This window comes from Symphalangus syndactylus, chromosome 24 (genome assembly GCF_028878055.3).
Source record: "Symphalangus syndactylus isolate Jambi chromosome 24, NHGRI_mSymSyn1-v2.1_pri, whole genome shotgun sequence".
Classification (NCBI taxonomy): domain Eukaryota; kingdom Metazoa; phylum Chordata; class Mammalia; order Primates; family Hylobatidae; genus Symphalangus; species Symphalangus syndactylus.
In genome coordinates this window covers 24,912,518-24,930,696 of record NC_072446.2, presented here as the reverse complement: position 1 = coordinate 24,930,696, position 18,179 = coordinate 24,912,518, and the positions used below count along the sequence as shown (strand labels likewise).

The 18,179-nt window shown below is 38.9% G+C and overlaps 1 protein-coding gene across 49 annotated transcripts in view; it reads left to right on the top strand.

Annotated features, from left to right (window-relative positions):
• The window catches only part of NCOA3 (nuclear receptor coactivator 3), a 232,890-nt gene that overhangs the window by 177,407 nt on the left and 37,304 nt on the right, over window positions 1-18,179 (top strand). For 12 of the 49 annotated variants that reach the window (XM_063633331.1, XM_063633322.1, XM_063633346.1 and 9 more), the window contains one exon: window positions 2,342-2,438. The exons of the other annotated variants lie outside the window; for them this stretch is intronic. The gene's annotated coding sequence lies outside the window, so the exon portion shown is untranslated. The remainder of the gene's footprint in view (window positions 1-2,341; window positions 2,439-18,179) is intronic. 49 annotated transcript variants of the gene reach the window in all.

The window sequence follows — 18,179 nt, the reverse complement described above, 5'->3', positions numbered from 1 at the left end:
GGGAGATGGAGTCTCAGTCTGTCACCCAGGCTCTAGTGCAGTGGTGTGATCTCGGCTCACTCCAGCCTCCGCCTTCCAAGCTCAGTCCTCCCAACTAAGCCACCCAAGTAGCTGGGACCACAGGCGTACACTAGCACACCCAGCTAATGTTTTGTATTTTTGGTAGAGATGGGGTTTTGCCATGTTGCCCAGTCTGGTTTCGAACTCCTGGGCTCAAGCTATCTGCCCTCCTTGGCCTCCCAAAGTGTTGGGATTATGGGCATGAGGCACTGTCCCCGGCAAAAAAAAAAAAAAAAAAAGAATTCAAAAATTCTATTTTGAATTTAGTGTTGCTCATATGACAACTTACTGTAAAAAGTAATTTATTTTAAGTATAGGTCACATATTATACAGGGAATGCTTTCAAAAGACAATTCATATTGATCGTTGTGTTTTATTATTAAAGTCAAAGAATGTCTTAGTCTGTTTTCTGGTGTTCTGTTCTAGTGTTCCGGTGTTCTAGGGTTAGAAACTAGGTAGTTTATAAAAGAAAGGTTTATTTAGCACACGATTCTGGAAGCTGGGAAGTCTGAGATCTATCAGCTTCTGGTGAGGGCCTTGTGCCATGTCATAACACCATGGTGGAGAAGTGGAAGGGGAAGCAGGCATGTGCAAAGTTAGCAACACAAGAGGTGGTCTCACTTTATAACAACCCACTCTTTAGTCCAAACCTGTGGGAGCAAGAACTCAAGGGAGTGAGAAAGGCATTAATCCATCTTAATGACTTAATTGCCTGTTAAAGGCATCACTTCCAAATACCACGACATCGGGGACCAAGCCTCAACATGAGTTTTGTGGAGATAAACTATATTCAAACCATAGCAAAGACCAAAGGTTATGGCGGTTTACTTTCTGCTAAGCTTTCAGATATAGACATGAAAATCGTTAGATTGGTAATAATATAGCTTTGTAGTACTTAATCTTGTAACTTAATTAAGAAATAGAATTGGCCTAAATATCAGCTCAATAATCTAATAAACGGTGAACTGCTGTACAAATAGTCCAGTTTGTATCACTCTTATAAATAAGCCTATCTCATGTGCCAAACTTTTAGAGTAATTGCCTTCTTACAATTTTGTCTGTTTCTAAAAACTTCTAATTGGAGTATGCTTTTGAATCTGTGTAATATTTAACATATAAAGCCTGCATTATTTAGAAGTTGATATTGAAAACCTTTAAACTTCTGACCTCAAATAGAATTTGCTTATGTATAACCATTACATGCAGCTGGTGGGTTCAAAATTGCCTTTTCTGGGTCTCTGCTTTGTGAAAAATAGTATGTATTGGACATGAGTACATGACAGCTGACATTTATCAAGGATAACAGGGGGAGCCATATTCATTTTCACATTTTAAAGCAACTTTGAAAGCTTTGCATGTGCACACATGCTCAACATATGTTCCTAAGCTTTAAATATATTTTCCATCATGTATTGCTTGTCATTAATACAAGAAACTAAGTGTAAATCTTTAATGAGCTCAATATATTAAACTTATATGAGTACCCAAGCATTTGGAAGATCAGCAATGCAGGCTACTTAATTCATTTACATGAAATTTATCTTTTATAGTTTCTGTGCTATTACAAATAATGTAACACATTCCAGATAGCCCTTTTGTTATATAGTGTTGTTTGATTTGGCCCTTTTTAATTTCGTTAGCATAAAATTTTGTCCTATTGTAGAAGACTAAATTGTAGAAATTAACTTTTTTCTAAACCAACTATTGGTATATTGCTATTCTCTTTGCCAAGCTATTTATAGGGCTATTTTACTGGAGGGTGACATAAATAGAATTGGAATGGCATTAATTGTTAGTCTGGGTTCTTAGCCTTTAAAATTTTTCTTTAAATTGTGATAATTCAAAAAGAATTATAGAATAAAACTGTAAAGCTCATAATGTTGCCAACTTATTAATTAAAATAACACCTTTTGTGGTTGGTATAGGTTTCAGATACTGTGACCATTTAATATATTGATATGCAGATCACGTTGACTTGCTGCAAGGTAACAGGAGAAATGCTTTGACTTCAGAAGATAAATTGGCCATGCACAGCTGTAATCCTACTGTGTTTTCGTTTCCAGACATGATTCAGTAGTTTAAGGCTTTGATTCCTAGGCGCTGAGAAGAAAGTTGAAATTTATTTTTGTGTATGAGAATTTTTACTTAGGTTTTTGATAAGTCTAGTTTGTGGTGTGAAGGTACCATCTAAACTGTTGGTGTTTCCATACTTAAATAGCTCTCTCTTAATTTTATTTGAAATATGAGAAGCCTGAGTTTCTTTCCATTTTCCTTTTGGCAGTTGGAAAGGAAGCCATCTTATTAAGAGTGATGAATAGTGAAGAGATTTTTTTTAGGCTGAATTGCCAGTGTCTTTACGTTAAAAAAATTGCAGAGCGGTAAGTTATGAACGTTAACATGATTTTTCAAGGAAGAAGTAATCCTTTGTCACTTGTAAGCCAAATGCCTTTCCTAATAAGAGTTCGGTTTCTACAAATTCTTTTGACGGAGAAATGTATGATATCAGAGAGGTTTTTAGAAAACATTTTAAGTGCCTGACATAAGAACAATTCAAGACCACTACCAAAACTTCATTTGAAGATCTTAGCATCTTTGAGAATTTTAGTATTTCTCAAGGGACATCTCTTACATTCTCTTGTAGGCACCAAGATTTAGACAATTTGCTTAATTTATTCAGCTAATTAAACGGGAGAGTTCCCTGACACCCCTCACAGGACGTGCAACAGGCCTGTGGCTCATCTATTCCATGCTCTCAAACCCCTTTTGGGAGGAGGAGCATGCATGCAGGCAGGTGCGGGATCTGGGGCGAGTGCCCCTGGGCTCTGTTCTCATGGGAGTGTCCAGGGGTGGGAGTCTGCAACTCCCGAAGCCCAAGCAGGCATGTGTTACAGTATGCCCCTTTTGCTTTGCCAACCATGGACGGCTTAAGTGTTAAACAGCTCAGAGCCTTCTTTGTATTCAGGTCCTTGTCCAGCATCTAGAAAGAATCAGGTCACATACAGACTTGAGGATGGTGAATGCGGGGATTTTATTGAGTGATGGAGTTGGCTGTCAGTTGGATGGATGAGGAGCTGGAAAGGGGATGGAGTGGGAAAATGATCTTCCCCTGGAATTTGGCCATCCAGTGGCCCATCTCCTCTCTGACCGTTCTCAGCCAAACTCCTCTTGGTGTTCAGATGTTCCTTCTCTTCTGTCTTTCTCTGCTGCGCCATTCTGCCATTCTTCTGCTCTTCTGTTTGTCTCTTTATGGAGCTGGGGGCTTGGGGTTTATATGGGTACAGGATATGGGGGCGTGGTGGGTCAAAAGGCAACTTTTAGGCGTGAAAACAGGAATGCTTGTTCTCATTTAGGGTCATGGGTTTTCAGGCTTGAGTGGGGCCTTTGCCAGGGAACCGCCTTCTTCTACCCAATATTTCCCTGTCTCCTGTCTGTATCAGTAATATAGGGATTAGAAAACACAAATATCTTTTGATTGTAAACTAGGTTATAGACCTGTTTGTAGTTTAGAGGCCAAATTCTGTTTTTCTTAATTACCTTCATTCTGTCTGTAAATCGTACGGTTCTTGAGGGAGCCATTTTTCGAGAGCCTACCATTTGCCAGACATCACTGAGGTTTTGTTTTACCTATGGTTTTTAATCCTCTCAACAACTTTGTAAAGGTGATGGATGTCCATTTTAGAGAAGATGAAATTGAGGTTCAGAGATGTAAATTTGGTAAGATCATGCTGGGCTCAAATCAGCTGTTAAGTCTGTATTCTTTTCCCCTCTTCACTATGCTTCATTTGAGTTGGATCTGTTGTTTTCTTGTTCACTGATGATGTATGTTTGTGTGTCCAGTTTAGGAATTAACCTTGTCTATTGATTCTTGGTTTCAGACAAGTGTCCCATGTCTGTCTAGAGTTTGGCCGTGGATAATTGATGATACTGTCTTTTCAAATTATTTATAATTCATGAAAGCTTATAGTTCTTTTAACATCCATTTATTCTTCGGTTTCTTTTTATCATTTTTAATGGCTTTCAATTATTATTTTAAAAATCGAGATGGGGGCTTGCTATGTTGCCCAGGCTGGTCTCAAACTCCTGGGCTCAAGTGAGCCTCCCGCCTCAGCTTTCCAAAGTGCTGGCAGTGTAGGCTTGAGCCACTGTGCCTCGCCAATTCTTTATCTCATTAAGGATCATAAACATTTATTTTAAACTAATTTTAAGATTTTTATTAAGCATTGAATTCATCTTTTGATATTGATGAATTTCTTGACTATTCCTTAGTTCAGTTGTTTTTTATTTTTATTTATTTTTTTGAGATGGGGTCTCACTCTGTTACTCAGGCTGGAGTGCAGTGGCGAGATCTTGGCTCACTGCAACCTTCACCTCCAAGGTTCAAGCGATTCTCCTGCCCTCAGCCTCCTGAGTGGCTGGAACTATAGGTGCATGCCACCATGCCTGGCTAATCTTTGTATTTTTAGTAGAGATGGAGTTTCACCATGTTGGCCAGGATGGTCTCGATCTCGTGACCTCGTGATCCGCCCGCCTCGGCCTCCCAGAGTGCTGGGATTACAGGCGTGAGCCACCACGCCTGGCCCATTAGTTCACTTTTTAAATACACTTTAGAATTTTAGTTTATGGTTTATATGCTGAGTGGGAAATTAATTTTTTTCCCTTAATTTTGGTGTTCTTTTCTGTATGTCCCCCTGCCACCTATACCTCTGTTTTTGTTGCCTTCATACATTTTCACCATGCTTTCAGTCTAGATCTAGGATTCTAATTCTGAGGTATTATTGCAATGTCAGTGATATGCATTACTTAGGTTTTGTGTGTGTGTGTATGAGACATATATATATATTATATATATATATTGCCTTTTATTTATTTAGAGTACCTTTTATTTCCTCTACAACTGCCTGTGGCAGTTTGAAATAACTTTAGCTATTGATAATACCTTTTTTCACTGTCCTTTCATGAGTTTTTTATTTGGTTTCTACCTATGAGATTTTTTTGTTTTACCTGTGAGCCTTGCTTTTGGTTTTCTTGTCTTGTGCATGATTTCATTTCCTGACTACCTTTGCTTGTTTCTTGTCCTGGAGCTCAGTTGGGTTCATGGAGTTATTAATTTATTGCTTTATGTTTCCCCTCTGTCATAGTCCACAAATATATTTGTCATGTTTGAGCATAACTGTGTCTTTTGAAGTTAATACAAAATTCGTATTTTATCTGTCATTATTATATTTGGAGCAATGGGATAAGGTGGTGTTGATTGATAGCAGCATTTCTCTTTGTTATCAGGAAGTCTCCATGTTCTTTTGATCTCACAACATGGCTTGTTTATATAGGCCTACAGATAGTAGATACTAAAGCATCTGTTTATTTACTTATCTGCTTACTTGCTTTATTTACTTACCACCACCCCTGACTAATTTTTTTGTATTTTGTAGAGACAGTGTCCTGCCACATTGCCCAGGCTGGTCTTGAACTTCTGGCAAGTGACCCTCCTACCTTAGCCTCCCAAAGTATTGGGATTACAGGCATGAGCCACTGCTCCTGGCCCTAAAACATTTATTACATGAACGTGGAGTATCTTGGAGAAGCCAGACCCAGTTTCAGGCTCTCAGCCCCAACCTTAATCTAATATAGTGGCTCTCAACGTGTGGTGTGTGGACCCCGGTAGTCTCTGAGAACCTTTTAAGGGGTCTACATGGTTAAGACTGTTCTCATAATAATGCTAATGTGTTATTTGCTATTTTCATCCTGTTGGTGTTTGCACTGATGGTGGAAATGCGGTGACACATAAAATTGCTGACACCTTACCATGAATTAAGGCAGTGGCGCCAGACTCCGCTCTTAGGTAGACATTGCATTCTTCACTGCCATGAGCTCATAAAGAAAAAAAAAATCAGTTTTCCCCTGAGGATTGTCCATGATGAAGCAGCAACACTACACCTGACCCTCATTCACTTTTTACCTTAAGTACCTTTCACTGTACCCTTAAGTACTGTCGTTTTAATGTTCTGTGTGATGAGAATGGAAAATGTGCACAAAGACTTCTGCCTGCCAAAGTATGATGGCTGTCTCCAGGAAAAGCACTTGCGCAGTTTGCATTGTGAACTGAGGTATCCACTTTTTTCATGGAACACCATTTTTACTTGGATGACTGACAAACCATGGCTACTGAGTCTTGGTTATTTGGAGACTGTCTTGAAATTGAGTGAGGTGAACCTATCACTACAGGGAAAACATCTGACTGTCTTGATTGACAGTGATAAAATTTGAGCTTCAAGTGAAATTGTAAGTAAGTAAACTTGAATCGGCCACCATGAGCATGACAGCCCTTTATTACTTTCCTGATGAAATGGGTGGTGACATTAATGAATGTGGGTTAAAAAAAATTGTGTAATGAAATGTACCAGCATTTGAAAGATCTACTTTAACTCAGTGAACCAGTATTATCTAAATGACCCAGTGTTTGATCATACAGTGATGCATGGGTTAAAGATCTGTTCAGAGTGCAAGTTAGATCCAATGCATTTTAATGAGACAGCATGAAAATCCATTTATATGGTTTCAGATTGCACTTTGCAACTGTAGGAGACTAGAATATACCACCCTAAAATATGCCTGTTTGGTGTAAGGATTATTTTGAGAAGCAGACACAGGAGAAGTTCTGAAAACAGAGTAGAAGTTACCCTTTTGTAAGGGAAAATTTATATCTATAAAGGAAATCTTCCTTGTAAGGGTGTCTTCCTCATTACCAGGAAAAGGATGACTCAATCACTAGAAACTTATTAATGGAGAAGGCATAGACTTAAATCTGTATAACAAGCCTTACTGTTGTTTACCATGCTTTTCTTGGTTGCTTCTCCATGACTATTGCTCCCCAGCCCCCGTGCCCTTCTTTGTTTCCATTGAAGATGGTATTTAAGTCTGAATTCTAAGCCACCTCTTAGAAATGAAAAGATTTACTCATTTCTCTGGGTATCTCTCATGGATACATGAGGTACATTTATTATATTTCTGATTTTCTCTTGTTAATTTGTCTTTTGTTAAGGGGTCTGATCCAACTAGGAACTCAGATAGGGTAGAGGAAAAATTTTTTTTTCTCTCCTATAAAACTCACCTTTAAGAAATTACCACTTGTTTTAGTGTAATATCAAGAAATATCCATAATTATTTATAAAAGGCTATTAAAATAGTCCTTCCTTTTACAAGTACATGTCTTTGTGAGGCCAGATTTTCTTCATATCCTTAAATCAAGATAACATTGTGCCAGATTGAATGCAGAAGTAAATAACTGTTTTCTATTAAGTCAGGTAATTATTTGCAAATTTTTTTTTATTATTTTATAATTCTCATTGTTTCAGAAATTTTGTTTTTTGCAAAAATTGTTATTTATGTTAATATATGATGGGCTTTAAAAAGTGAATGAGGGCCAGGTATAGTGGCTCATGCCTGCAATCCCAGCACTTTGGGAGGCCAGGCAGGTATATCACCTGAGGTTAGGAGTTTGAGACTAGTCTGGCCAACATGGTGAAACCCCGTCTCTACTGAAAATAAAAAAAATTAGCCAGGCGTGGTGGTGGGCACCTGTAATCCCAACTACTTGGGAGGCTGGGGCAGGAGAGAATCGCTTGAACTGGGGAGGTGGAGGTTGCAGTGAGTCAAGATTGCAGCATTGCACTCCAGCCCAGCCTGGGTGACAAGAGCAAAACTCCATCTCAAAAAACAAAACAAAACAAAACAAACAAAAAAAGTGAATGAGTCCGGCGTGGTGGCTCATGCCTGTAATTCCAACACTTTGGGAGGCCGAGGCGGGAGAATTGCTTGAGCCTAGGAGTTGGAGACCAGCCTGGGAAACATAGCAAGACCTGGTCTATACTAAAAATAAAAAAAATCAGCTGGGCATGGTGGCACATGCGTGTGGTTCCAGCTACTTGGGAGGCTGAGGTGGCAGGATCACTTCAGCCCAGCAGGTCGAGGCTACAGTGAGCCATGATCACACCATTGCACTCCAGCCTGGGTGACAGAGCTGAGACCCTGTCTCCAAAAAAAAAAAAAAAAAAAAAAAAAAAAAAGTGTATGTTTCAAATATTTCTAAGTTTTAATTTCTAATATGGTGAATACTGACATAACCCACATAGCAGAAGTTATTACAGGTTTCCAGTTTTTAAGAGGTAAAGGAATCCTGAGATCAAAAGGCTTGAAATCTAGTGAATTTGGTTGGAACTCTAGAAGCATTTGACTTAAACTTTTCACCTTGTTGTATTTGGTGTCTTGCAGCACACCCAATTCCTGCTACAGCTGCCTCTATTCTGTGCTGCTTAAATATGGAGGAGGTCTGAGCTAACCAATCTGAAGTTTGGCCAATTTCAGGAGCATTTAGTTGTTAACCTGCATCTACTTCTTTTATTAGTAACAAACATATCTACTATAGAGATTTAGGACTTTGAACAGCTGTATAACATTATAGGATATGTCTGGTATTCAGTTGTTTCTGTTTCTGAATCACAAATCGGCCATTAATTTTAAATAAAGATGTTTTGTAGCATATAATACAATTTCTGATGATGTACTTACTAGTTTGTTAATTCCTCACACTGAGTCATCAGCTCCTTGAAGCCAAAAAAATTCCTGTTTTGATCAACAATTCATCTACCCCAAGCACTTAGCATAGGGGATACTCTTTCCTTTTTCTATGTGGATGACACCTGATATGTTAAACAGTGACCACTCTTAAGATAGTTGGTGAAGTAGATTTTGGTTTTAACCAGTTTAGGTGTATGGATGATTTTACAGAAGTTCGTAATAAAATTTTCTTGCCTCAGATATTCTCTAATAGTAATGAGGTAACCCCAGCTTCATTTACTAGGCATGGATAAGCAGGTTTTGTGAAGTACAGAAAAAAAGTTCTTTAAAGTTTTGGATCATGTCACGAGGTCAGGAGTTTGAGACCATCCTGGCCAACATGGTGAAACTCCATCTCTACTAAAATACAAAAAAATTAGCCGGGCATGGTGGTGCACACCTGTAGTCCCAGCTACTCAGGAGGCTGAGGCAGGGGAATTCCTTGAACTCGGGAGGCAGAGATTGCGGTGAGCCGAGATTGTGCCACTGCATTCAAGCCTGGGTGACAGAGTGAGACTCCGTCTCAAAAAAAAAAAAAAAAAAAAAAGTTATGGATCATGAAACTAACATTTGAATAGCAACAAAGAAAAAACCAAGCTATGTTGTATTTTATTTTTTATTTTTATTTTTTAATGTTGTATTTTAAATTGAATGATGTACTTCTCCTCCTCTTTTCAGTATTTTATATTTTTGCTTACTGCAGATTTCTTCCCTGAAGCAATCTTGACCTAATGGTATAAATGTTTAGCTCCACATAAGATGGTAGCTACTTTTTGGAGAGGAATGGAGAGGGTCAAGGGTTTTATTGAGTTTCAGTTCTGATACCTTTTAACCTTTTTACCAGTGCTACCCCACCCTCCAGAAAGCAAATAATGTTGAAAGCTTTTTTTATTTTTTAACTTTTTGATATATATTTTCTTATTCATTATTTGTATTGTTGTCATCAGATGAATAATGGCTTTAGAGATTTATTTGAAAAGACAAATTCTGTTATCAGACACATAACTTCTAGGGATATGGAAACTATTATTATTGTTACTGTTTTGAGACAAGGTCTTGCTCTGTCCCCCAGGCTAGAGTGCAGTGATCATGGTTCACCGCAGACTTGACCTCCTGGGCTCAAGTGATCCTCTTACCTGAGCTTCCTAAATAGCTGGGACCACAGGCACATGCTGCCATGCCCAGCTAATTTTTGTGTTTTTTGCAGAGACAGAATCTCACTATGTTGCCCAGGCTGGTCTCAAACTGCTGGGCTCAAGCAATCCTCTTGCCCCAGCCTCCCAAAGTGCTGGGATTACAGGTGTGAGCTACTGAAACTGGCCTGGAAACATTTTTTAAAAAGGATTCTTTTGAATTTAAAGTTATTTAATAATTGTTGAAGAGTAATAAGCTGTGAGGTCAGGAAAAAAAGGACTGAGCCACAGACTAAGCAGCAATACAGATGATGACCTATTCAGGAAGTCTCGTGAGTCAGACTTGCCGTGTCGTGTTGCTAGAGTTACAGATCTGCTCCAACCTCTTTGCTTTATAAGAAGGACATCTCTCTGTGTTCTACCTTCAATATCTTTTCTTTGAAAAATCAACCCAAAAGTCTTTTATTAGCTTTACATTTATTTCTACAATGTTAATTTTTGTAACAACAGTGTTGCAGGTGAGCAGACTCATTGTAGCCTCTATTTTTGATATTGCTGGACAGGGCTAACTTTAGTACTATAGGGGGAAGTTTGTTATTTTGTTTTTTACTCTACAGGCACTCTGGTTTAGGAATATTTATCTGTCTTGCATTTGACCATGGTTACCATTCCCCGTCTTCATTGTTTACTTAGTGTGCCATGGTACACTTATTTACCATCCTTGCTGCTCTCAGCTGTTTGGTTACCAGGTGGCTAATGTTGCCATCTCTTAAGCTTTAACATTTATTTCTCAATACTGTCTTTTCTTCTGTGAGGTAGATGGAAAGAATAGATTAGAAGAGAATGGGGCACGTGCTGTGATCATCTCTCCTTTACATCTTTATTGGTTATTTAATTTATATCAGATTTCATTTCTGCTCTGTGCACATACCCACTCTCCCTCCTCACCACTCTTCTTTATCCAGTTCTTTCTCACTTACCTTAGCATGGCTAAAATTCTTGGTTTTTATTTATCTCTTTCTTCCTCTGCTGTTTATATTTTCATTATATGCCACAGGGACAAACTTAGGTATAAGTACTACTTTTGATGTAGAGATATTTATGTCTGTCAAAGGAAAATTAAACTACAAACCCCAGAGGTAAAAAGTGGTACACAATACTGGGGTTTTAAAAATCTCCTCCTCGGCTGGGCTCATGCCTGTAATCCCAGGACTTTTGGAGGCTGGGGTGGGTGGGTCACCTGAGGTCAGGAGTTCGAGACTAGCCTGGCCAACATGGTGAAACCCCGTCTCTACTAATAATACAGAAATGAGGTGGGTATGGTGGCAGCTGCCTGTAAGCCCGGCTACTTGGGAGGCTGAGGCAGGAGAATCGCTTGAATCTGGGAGGCGGAAGTTTTAGTGAGCCGAGATTGCACCACTGCACTCCAGCCTGGGCGACAGAGTGAGACTCCATCTCCAAAACAAAACAAAATAAAAAAGCCCCACTCCTTCTGCTGCTCAAGACTAGGGTCTCACTCCCTTTGCCCAGGCTGGAGTGCAGTGGTGCGATCTTTGGCTCACTGTAACCTCTGCCTCCTGGGCTCAGGTGATACCCCCACCTCAGCCTCCTGAGTAGCTGGGGCTACAGGTGTGCGTCACCACACTCGGCTAAGTGTTTTGTATTTTTTGTAGAGATGGGGTTTTGCCACTTTGCCCAGGCTGGTCTTGAAGTCCTGGGTTCAAGCTGTCCTCTCGTCTTGGCCTCCCAAAGTGTTGGGATTACAAGTGTGAGCCACCACACCCAGCCAAATTATTTCTTTTTACCTCTGTAAAAGGAGAACCTTCTCTGTATTTTAAGAAGATGTGGAGTTGGTCAAAAGTACAGCTGATGGGAAAGCAAAGGAGAACTGGAGTTGGAAAAGAGAAGGGGAATGATGGTAGTAAAAAAAAAAAAAAAGTTTGTAATAAAATAGAGTTACATACAATGGTTGAGAGCTTACAAGGTAGGAAGCAGAGACAGAAATAGTGTAATATGTAAAATGTTGTAGTAAAAGTATGGAAAATGCTTAGGATAAAGAAGGGAAAACTTTGTTTAATTGGGAGAGTTGGGGATGGTTTTACCAGAGATGACAAATTAATCTTGAAGGGCAGGAATATTCTAGATGGAAAAGTGATGTGGGAAAGATTAAACAAAAAATTAGTGACTTAAGGTTAAAAATAAAGGAAATGTTTCAGTCAACTTTATTAAAAACTTTTAGTATAAAGATCATTTTGGGGTTGCTGGTGGTGATTGATGAGGAAGAAGTATGACTGGTAACAGGTTGTTTAAACTGAAGCCAAATTCAGGTTTATGAAGCTCAGACTTAAGTCTGTTCTTATATATGAGATAGATTCAGTGTATTAAATTGTAGAAGTCAATGTAACCTTTAAAACAAGAGTTACCCAGCTAGTTAGTATACTGTCAGGAGAGGGTAACTTGATTTGGATTTAGATGGAATTGGCTTCCTTAACTCCCTCTGTACAGTGTATATCTGTGAACTTCAACTCTGTTGCTCATGTAGAGGTTGAGAAGTCTCTTGGCAGCAAGCTTCCAGTTGCAACTGACACCTGAGTTGGCTAATTGGTATGTCCAGTTCTAGCACTCTAGTCTCTGGGGAGTTTATGTTTGAATTCAACTTCATCAAGTTTAAACTGGAACACAAATGTGCAAGAAGGAAGACAGAATGGAACCTTGTGCATAAAATAATTTACATTCAGATGCTTTTCTGTTCAATTTATATGGTAAAAATAGGATGTTTTACTTTATTGTTTCTTGCTAGCCCTTCACCCAATATGCTGGCATTATAAAGGAAAGATAGTGGAGAAGAAATTACCAAGAACTGAGATTGTACTATTTTCTTGTATATATCTCCACCAAGGTAGTTTCTTGTAGATACCACGTATATGTTTTGTTTCTAAAAAACTGTAGGCTCCTAGCTTTGCTATTCTTTGTGTTCAAACGATTCCTTCCTTTTTTTTTTTTTTTTTTAACACTTATCAAATTTAATTGTTTTTCTGTTTTCCTGTTCTGCTAGCCTGAGAGTTCTGGTAATTGGTAGTGACATTTATCTCTGTTTTCCGGGGCTAAAATGATTCTGGGCATGCAAAATGTTTGAGCTGAAATGGAATTAAATTGAAAAAAAAAAAAAAAAAAAAAAAAAAGGATTGTGTTATACTTTATCCTACAAAACATAATAGCAAATTATCAGCCACAAAACAAAAGGATATAAAAAATTTCTCTCTCTCTAACAGAGGATGAGGAAGCAAAAGAAAAATAAACAAGTAGGCCAGGCGTGGTGGCTCACGCCTGTAATCCCAGCACTTTGGGAGGCTGAGGCCGGTGGATCATGAGGTCAGGAGTTCGAGACCAGCCTTTCCAAGATGGTGAAACCCTGTCTCTACTAAAAATACAAAAATTAGCTGGGCACGGTGGTGGGTGCCTATAATCCCAGCTACTCGGGAGGCTGAGGCAGGAGAATCGCTTGAACCTGGGAGGCGGAGGTTGCAGTGAGCTGAGATTGTGCCACTGCACTCTAGCCTGGGCGACAGAGCAAGACAATGTCTTAAAAAAAAAAAAAAAAAATTAAAAAAAATTTTCTTTTCTTTCCCCTCCTGCTTCTCTCCTCACAGCTCTTAACTTCCTTACCAGCATTGAAAGGAAACAAAGGTAGGAGATACTAACTGGAAGAGTCATCCACTTGAGGAGGAAGCTTTTACATAACAGTTCCACGTTTATGAACTTTTCTCTTCCCTGCCTTCCCCTGTCCTTTACACACACGTTATATTTGTCTTCAGTCTTTTCTCCATGGTACCAGTTCTCTTGGAGCTCCTCTTATTTTATTAGGAAGGGTATGAATGAAGGATTGAAAGAAAGAAGATTAAGAGACTTTTTGATAGTTTTAGAGTAGAGAAAAAACCTTGTAAGATTAAGCCCTTGTGTTAACTAGTAGTGGTTATTTTCTAAGTTGTCTGATTAGGAATTTGAGAATTTGGAATTTCAGTTTTGAGTAGAACTTTTATGTATGACTGTCTCATTCTTCCCAAGAACTTGTTTTCTCTGATTGACCTGAGCAGTCTCTGCTTTTGCATAGTGCTTGAAGCAGTTTTTAATAAAACAGTTTAGATCCATAGCTGTTTGAAAAAATTTCCATAACTTACTGTGATTCTCAAGAAATACAGCAAACCTCTCTCTAATTAGTGTATTTAATCATACCTTGTATAAGTTAGGGAAACAAGCCTGACGGATAAACTAAATTGCTGCTGGGATAGTCAAGTAGCTCCACCATTTAATCATAGCAAACCAAAGAATAACAATACTTGAGTGACCATTTTAGAGTATAGTTTGTACTTGTTGATCTCAAATTTTCCTTTTGCTGTGTGAGCCATTGACCATCTCAAGTGGAAGCAAGGGTTATGGGTAATATTAGACCACCACGAAGGGCAGTTTAGTGACATTGGAGGGTAATGGTTAGGTAAGGTGCTCGAGGGGAGCATTAGTATCTGCTGAGCTTGAGCATCTCCTTGCCTCTGTCCCTAATACTGCATGCCCCTAAACTATGGCTGTCATAACCTCTCGGTGTTCTTACTGATAAGCTGAGAAATTTTCTGGCTAACTGGTTGGCTATAGTGTGATTCAATGGTATAAATGGCTTGTTTTGGGGTGGGGGAGAATAAAATGCCCAAGAAACATTTGATACATATTTTGTTGGTTATGAAGTCTGAAAAAATATTGTAGTTCCAGCTCTGCCATCCAGAATCTGTGTGTGATCTAGTGGAAAGTTATTTAGCCATTTCCCTATCTGTAAAATGGGACTATTATAGTAATACATACTTTGGACGGTCATGGTAAATAAATTACCCAGTATATGTGAGATGCCTAGCATTGTACTACCACAAAATTATCTCCTTATTTCTCTCTTATTAATTTAGGAAAAGTAAAATATTTTAGTTGGTCTCTATGTCAATTTAGATTTACTGGATAACCCATCTCCTCTTTTGGCACAGTATAGCTTTTTTTAGGTCCCTCAAAATAACTTCTTGCTTGCCTAATGAACACTGGTAGTGTTGATTGATATCTTTTCCTTTTGGACAGGGAGTATTTCCTGTATCCTTGTCCATTTGGCTAATTTGCTGTGTATAATCAAACTTTTCCCCTCCTGTCTTAATCCCAAATAACCAAAAGGAAAGCTGATTAGTGCTACTAAGCCATATACCAAAATTTTCATGGTTTTTGAGCTAGCAGGTATAATTCTTTGCTGCTTTTTAGCTTTAATTAGTTATTCCATGAAAGTTCATTTTCTAGCAATCTATTATATATGCCGTTGATGTCTAAGCTTCAACATGTTCCATGGCTTGAATGTTACGTGTAGAAAGGCCTATAGTATTTCTAGGAAACATTCTATCCAGTTGTTTTAAGATACTTGTTCATTTTAAATCTTATCATGGATGTACTTTGGACTTTTCCATATAATATAAAAATAGCATTAGATTTTGATAGCATTGAAAGATATTCTAACTATTACTATTCTACATTAAAGTAATTGTGACCAGATGTGGTGGCTCACGCCTGTAATCCCAACTCTTTGGGAGGCCAAGGCGGGTGGATCACTTGAGGTCAGGAGTTTGAGACCCGCCTGACCAATATGGTGAAACCCCATCTCTACTAAAAATACAAAAACTAGGCCGGGGTGGTGGCAGGCGCCTGTAGTCCCAGCTACTCGGGAGGCTGAGGCAGGAGAATTGCTTGAACCTGGGAGGTGGAGGTTGCAGTGAGCCGAGATTGTGCCACTGCATTCCACCCACGCCACCCCCCCGCCCAAAAAAAGTAATTGCATAGAATATATTGCTTAAATGCAGGTTTTTTTTTTTGGACGGAGTTTCATTCTTGTTGCCCAGGCTGGAGTACAATGGCACAATCTCGGCTCACTGCAACCTCCACCTCCTGGGTTCAAGCAATCCTCCTGCCTCAGCCCCCCAAGTAGCTGGGATTACAGGCATGTGTCACCACGCCCGGCTAATTTTGTACTTTTAGTAGAGATGGGGTTTCACCATGTTTGCCAGGCTGGTCTTGAACTCCTGACCTCAGGTGATCCACCCTGCTTGGCCTCCCAAAGTGGTGGGATTACAGGCGTGAGGCACCGCGCCTGGCCTAGACTGTTCTTACAATCAAACTTACTGTGAGACTGTTGTGCTATATTATTTGCCCTTTGAAGATGGATTTTATCCACTACATATATTCTCCAAACTAGATAGGTTGTAATTTAAGATGTGAAAATGTAAGCTAGTCTCAGGCAGTTTATTGATCCATGTTTCTTACCGGTTAAGAACTTCATGGTCTTGGTACATACCTTATTCCCCTCTCTCATCTTCATTCTTGGCTGTTGACTGAAAGTGATCTAGATCTAGTGTGTCTGTGCTAGGCATTTACCTTTTATATCTTAAAATGAGTAATCTATCAAAATAACATATCCTCCCAGTGAGAAGGAGACAACAGGCGTGGCAACTAAAACAAATGCCATTTTTTATTTTTTGTTTATAGCTAAGATTAATACCAAATAGAAAACTGTACCTGAAGGGTTTGTCATAGTCATTTGTGCTCAGGAATTATATTATTGTATATATTGAAATTATTATTTTGGGGACCAGAAATGCTTTTTTATTTCTCATATTGAACATTTTCTTTAATGAAATTCAGGAGATGTTTGCTCTACTTGGCTTTTTGTTATAAAACAATTTGTCATTTACTCTTAGACATTGTGGTGTCTTATACAGTTGTACAGTAAATGTACCTAAGGTTTGTCCATGTCTAATTAAGAACTACAAATCTATCCAACCTGTTCCTAAAAAACCAAGATAGAGACTGGACATGGTGGCTCATGCCTGTAATTGCAGCGCTTTGGGAGGCTGAGGCAGGCGAATCAGTTGAGGTCAGGAGTTCGAGACCAGCCTGGCCAACACGGTGAAACCCTGTCTCTGTTGAAAATACAAAAATTAGCCAGGCATGGTGGCACACACCTCTATAATCCCAGCTACTCGGGAGGCTGAGGCAAGAGAATCATTTGAACCCGGGAGGCGGAGGTTGCAGTGAACTGAGATCGTGCCACTGCACTCCAGCCTGAGCGACAGAGTGAGACTCTTGTCTCAAAAGCAAAACAAAACAAAAAATAAGATAGAAATATTTTATATCTTAAATAATTATACCTTCATGTTTGGGTAAACACCTTTTTCATGATTTTAAGTTATTATTTTGCCTTATTTTTTTTTTTTTTTTTGGAGACAGAATTCACTCTTGCTGCCTAGGCTGGAGTGCCAATGGCCCAATCTTGGCTTACTACAACCTCCATCTCCCAGGTTCAAGCAATTCTCCTGTCTCAGCCTCCTGAGTAGCTGGAATTACAGACATGCACCACCACGCCCAGCTAATTTTGTATTTTTAGTAGAGATGGAGTTTCTCCACGTTGGTCAGTCTGGTCTCGAACTCCTGACCTCAGGTGATCCGCCCACCTTGGCCTCCCAAAGTGCTGGGATTACACGCATGAGGCACCACGCCTGGCCTTCCCTTAGTACCTTTTTGGATAATTAGGTTGGACTCTGAAGGAGTAAGTTTGGTAGCAGGAAGATTACACAGGCTTATGTGTACAGTGTAGCTTGTTTTGTGAGATCAAGAGAAAAAGCTGCATGTGTCTATGGACATAGGTAGACATATTTAGGTTTCATTATATGCACATAAACACTGACTTAACACAAATGATCTGCATTTCTGGTTTAAACTGATATTTGTGCTTATTAATTTTTTTGCATATAAAGAGATTGTCATGGCTTAGTTTTTCTATTGATTTAATTTATGCTGTCAGAATTTATTATAACACTATATCAACTGTAGAAGCAAACATTTAAAAAGTTTAATGCAGTAGGAGTGCATTGAATGATTGTTATAGATCAGAATAAAGGAAATTTCTAAACTATGATTTAGTAGGTTGAATGTTGCTTTTATATTTATTCAATATTTATTCAAGACATGTATTGACCACCTATTACGTGGTAGGCCCCTTACTCCTTACTGAGTATTCATCTTATATTTAATAACAAATAAACGAAATAATATTGAGAATATAGGCAAAATTTTATCTTTCAAATTAAAGAAGTGCTGTTATCCATGGAATAGTTTCTCCATTTGTTTCAGGGATTCAGCTTATAAACAAAAGCCAAAGTAAGGAAATAATATCTAGAATGTGGAATAAATTACATATTTAAAATAAATAAATGTAGGCTGGGTGTGGTGGGTCATGCCTGTAATCCTAGCACTTTGGGAGGCTGAGGCAGGCAGATAACTTGAACCCAGGAGTTCGAGACC